Below are 5,898 nucleotides of genomic sequence, written 5' to 3' on the forward strand. Positions count from 1 at the left end.
GATAGATAGACAGATAGATAGATATAGAGCTATATATAAACGTATATATATATATATATATATAGATAGATAGATAGATATAGAGCTATATATAAACGTATATAAACGTGTGTATATATGTATATGTATGTGTGTATGCGTGTGTTTACACACATATATATGTGTGTAAACACGTGTGTGTATTCACACTTCAATACACAATTATGTTACACGCATTACAAGCAAAGTTGTTAATATATACATTACTTTTATAACTACTTGAATTGTTATTTTGTGCTTTTGTGTAAATGTATGTGCATATGAAAATCTGTACGTTTTTGGTGAAGAGGATACACGTTATAATATATGTATTCACCATTACCCTGGAGACTTCATATCAGAAATTCTCTCTCTAATCTTCATATATTTGACTTTTGAAAATATATGTGTTACAAAGCAATTTTCACTTGAGTTTCATATGAGACCAAGAAGTAAGTTTTTAACTAGAAAGCAGTTTTTAAAAGTATTTTCCCAACGCCTTTAATAGCAGATTGTCCACACTCACACACACATACATACACACTCATACACACACATACATTCACACACAAGCACACACACATTCTTATAGCCTACACACACACATACATTCACACACAAGCACACATTCTTATAGCCTACACACACACACACATACACACACACTCTTATAGCCTACACACACACTCACACACTCGCACAGAAACATACGGAAACACTCACAACACTCAACACTCACAGATTCACAAACACAGATGCGTACTAACACACACACACACACACACACTTACGCGCGCGTGGGCGCGCACACATGCACACACTAAAAAACATAGGTACACATACATACGCACCATCACACGTTCGCACGTACATGCGTATATACCTTCAGGTATTGTCTACGACACTCCTCCCACTGGGTAAATAAAATATCTGTGAATTTTCCCTCGAAATATTTTTTCTGTACATATATACATACTCGCATACAAACATGCATGCACACACATACACGCACAAATACACACACACACAGACATACGTACACACGTGTCTATATCTATTGTCTTTGGCATTCATCCTTCTGGGTTGGTAAAGAATCCAAAACTAACTGCTTCATAGACGCTCGCACAAACATACAAATACAAATACACATACACTCACAAAGACACGTTCGTATACGCATTTTATTTTCGTCGGTGTTTGTAATCTCACCCAGACGTACAGTGTCGATGCAATTGTCGTTCAGATTGCACGTCTGTAGTTAGATATGATGGGAGAACGTAGGCAACAGACTTGGGCGTCTGCGTTGTGCTTCCGGGTACGAAAGCTTAGTAAAAGTTATTTAGTGCAAGGATTTATCGGTTGTAAAAATCTAGGTATGATGAATGGAGTAGAGATAGATGGATGCATCGGGTGGGTTTGATGAATGGGATCTTTTTTAAAACGGGGGCCACATTTTTCATTAATGTTTTACGTAGTGTTTTTGGTACGGAAAGACTTTCAAACTTCGTATACTTATCTATTTTGTGTTATAGAACAGAAAAATATTTTTGTATTCGAATTTATTTCATGTAAAAAATTGTCTTATTTCGATAATTTCAACCAATCACTGACAAGTATTCAGTTGTTTACATTTACTCCTTTGGCTGATTAAGCCATAGCTTCGTTTTATTTGCTTTTTTCTTTTTAAATTTGCTGTTTTACCCTAACCCTAACCCTAACCCTATCACCGATAGAATTGTTTCAGAATCGTTTGTTTATATAGTTGGCACTTAATGTATATCGGCTGAATGGACGTCAGTGATTGGTTGAAATTACAGAAATACGACAACTTTAACATGGAATAACTTAGGGATTTCTTTTTTTTTAAAGAAGACTAAGAGAAAAAGATGTTTTATATGACACATTCTACCAGTGTTCCAAGTTTCAAAGTGTTTCGTTAATGAAAAATGTGGCCTCCGTTTTAAAAAAGATCCGATGAATGTAATATGGATTTAGGTGAATGTAGTATGGATTTAGGTGAATGTAGTATGGATTTAGGTGAATGTAGTATAACTTTATGTTAGTGAAAAACGTGGGTAAATGTGGTATGAATATTGTTCTCTAAGTATAGCAAAATCCATTGCAAATGAGCTAAACAATATGTCTCTGGGTTATAGCTGCATTGTGTTGGAATGTGAATCTTTGCCAATCAACTGGATAGCATTTTTAAGCAGTCTTCGATGTTTGGATATGCGTAACAACTGCAGCAGCAGCACCGGTAGTAGAAAGAGTAGCAGGAGTACTAGCTGCATCTCAGATTTGAGAATAGTATTCCAATGTGACTCACAGTCATACTTTGTATCGTTGACTGCTGGGGATTAACTGAGCCAAGCCAAGATATTCTCATCGTCTTGTTTGTGATCTGAAGTTAATATGACATGCCTTCAGCTATTGTGAAACCAAGAATTTACAGTGAATTACAAGGTTGTGATTCAGGGTTGGTCATGTTATTATTGTTATTTAGCCCAAATTAAGCAGAACTGTGATTAAAGGCAATTCAGCGATGATCATCGTTTTGCATATCAGAGACTACATTCTCCAATATTTATTTACGACAGAGGCACGTATTTTGTGGAAAATGTGGTTGCTATATCTAGCAAGTCGAGGAACATTGTTGTATTTGGGTGTATCACATCAAATTTGTTTCTTCGATGTATGTCAGGACAGTATTGTGGACCAGAAAGAACCATGTAAACTACGACGATGGAGTCTGAGTGGTAACTACCGATCCAAGAAATCATATATATATGCAAATAAAAACTATGTGAAATGTAAAAGGAGAGAAACTAAAAGTGATGACGAACGATATTGTTTACGATTGCATCGATGACATGCGAGTTGTTTAAATTATGAGTGATGATAGGTTTATAATTGACACCTTCAGAAAAATTGTTCCGTTTCCGAATATGGTACACATTTGTGTGTCCGTTTTTCGTTTTGATTTAGATCTCAGTTGAGATTGAGTCACTGAAATATTGCTTGAGTTAGTGTACAGTGTGGAAATTTAAGGCAAAACGACTCAAAAATGTATACAGACCCTTGAATTAAAAGATATCCTAAGTTAAGGCTAAAAACTGCATTTGAGATATGAGCAAGCATGCAGACCGTGTGTTTCATGACGCCATCTTCTACTATACTGGTGGTTATCTTGCAGTCGTAACAATGATTGGTACACACCTCCCAGTTGTTAATGGTGGATGACTTCCTCCAGATGTTATAGAGAGTTGTTCGCCTGTGTAGTTACCACGCATTCGTATCTTAATCACATGGGGATTCTGAAGGCTGGTTTTTCATGTGTATGGAATGTGGCGAAACATACCAAGGAAGATAGTACGAGTCACTTACTCAGCTTGCTCAGGTAGTTAGAAGTCATACGCACTCACATACGATTGCATACATATGCATGCACACGATCATAATCACACGCGCGCGAGAGAGAAAGAAAGGAAAGGGGGAAGAGAGAGATAGAAAAAGTGATTTTACTATTCTATGTGTCCTCTCTGTTGTATGTAAATATCTGCAGACATATAGCGCATAGATGCAATGTTTGTTTGAAATTTCATATAGTCTAACACATTGTATAGGTGGATAAGATTTTTCAAAATATTAAGTTGGAATATGTTACTTATTGCGATGATTTCATTTCAGTAATTTCACCGAAAAATTTATTTAAGTAATAATTGCATAAGGTAAAGTTGGAAAATATTCAGCAAAGCAACAGATTATAAAGGATAATAAGATGGAAAAATTTATCAGCAGAGTCGGCTCATTAACGAGTAGAAGAATAAGCTATGGACAATAAAGATGCGACGTTATGCAGTAGTAATTGTAAAGTATTTCTTGTACAATGCTTATTACAATACAGTGAGGAAAAAAGATTACATTCCAGTATATTTAGATGCAAGGGTGCAAGTTTGTAGGGAAGGCATTTCGACTTCGCTTCACTATTAAGTATTTACTTATTTCTTTAATTTTGGGTTGATGTTTAATTTCAATCCGGATAGTAGTGTGACAAAACAAAGAAATGTAAGGCATTTATTTCATTCATTCATCCTTCGATGTGGTTGAACAACAATCCGAACCAGTTGAGATTCACCGTACAGATTGTACTATTCATCCTTTCGATCGCTGAATACAATACATGGCTCGCGAGACCTCCGTTCGGGTGATTTTCCCGAGTCACCATCTCAACCTTGTACACCAATCCGTCACAAAGTTATCCATTTACAACTGAGTGGACTGGGGAAATGTGAAATGAAGTGTTTGGCTCAAGGACACAACGCACAGCCGATCTTGCATTCGAACCCATGGCCATGCACATTGATCCTGGCACTCAACTTCATTTGTGTGTATTCGTGTACAGGGTGCAGTAAAAAGCACCCCCTCAAAAAAAAAAAAAAAAAAAAATCTGAAAAAACTACATTCACCATTCTTGATAAAAGTTTCACTAGTAAACGCACGGTGTGCACCTGTCCAAACTATGAGACTGAAAAAATTTAGTCTACACCATGTAACTGAAATTAAGCAGATGATAACAGAAAAAAAATTGATAAAACGATAAGACATTAAATATATGAAGACTCCATTACCACCTGCCTAACTACACTAGTGCCATACCGACAACCATGTAAATTTATTTTTCTGCGTATGATGCATCAGCAAAAACCTAGATGATTATCTTGATTTTTTAAAACGGCGGCGAGCTGGCAGAGCCGTTAGCACGTCGGCGCTTTGCGGTATTTCGTCCGCCTTTACGTTCTCAGTTCAAATTCCACCGAAGTCGATTTTGCCTTTCATCTTTTCGTGGTCGATGAAGTGAGTGCCAGTCGAGCATTGGCGTCGGTGTAATCAACTAACACGCGCCTCTATGATTTCAGAACTTGTACCTATAATAGGAAGGACTATTAATAAGATTAGTCATTGGTGTCGAATATAAACTCATGCAGTATCCATTTCGTCTCCCAAAGTTTTGAATTCAAATCCTGAGGAGGTCAACATTGTCCCTCATCATTTCGAAGTCATTCAAATAAAGTACCAGTGCAGGGTGATGGACTGGGTCTGGTAGAGTTGTTAAGGTATCAGGCAAGATGCTTTTTGGCATCTCTTCGGTTCTTTGCAATGAGTTCAAATTCTGCCTAAGTACCAACGAGCAGAGATAACTCTCCCAGTCATGGGTGAATCCCGCAACCGACTAGTACAGACTGGCAAACCTGCGATCAATATAGATAAGTCGACAACGAAATACTGAGGTTTCAGTCAGCCGTGGATTAGAACCTCCACTCCAACTAAATGAAATCAATTTTAACAATCAGTGTATGTGTGTGTGTTAATGGTAAAACAAGAAGAACAAAAGAGTACTCAATACTGGAGGTAGAGTATCTAATTTGGACAACCAGGATTATTGAATTGCGAGTGAAATGCTTTTGCGATGAAATCTAGAGCTTCAGCCTGTATTGGTTCCGTCTGACTCAATTAAAAAAATGATATTATATCATATATTATATATTATTATATTATTATTATATTTTATTATATTATATTGTATTATATTATATTACATCACATTATTTCATTATACGCCAAACGGTTCAAACAATCTTAGTTTCCTTCCCTATAATTCTGGATGACTCTGTGTGACCAACAACTAATTTGGTGCCACACTTTTCTTAATTCAAATTCCGTCAGAGCATAATCTACATTTAATGTAGTACATAAATTTTGTAGGGTATACTCATTCCTATTTATGATGTTGACCTTTCACCTAAGAGATCCTCTATGACTGAAGTACTCTCTCTCTTTCTCTCTCTCTCTCTCTCTCTCTCTCTCTCTCTCTCTCTCTCT

Source organism: Octopus bimaculoides, chromosome 4 (genome assembly GCF_001194135.2).
Source record: "Octopus bimaculoides isolate UCB-OBI-ISO-001 chromosome 4, ASM119413v2, whole genome shotgun sequence".
NCBI classification, from domain to species: Eukaryota; Metazoa; Mollusca; class Cephalopoda; order Octopoda; family Octopodidae; genus Octopus; species Octopus bimaculoides.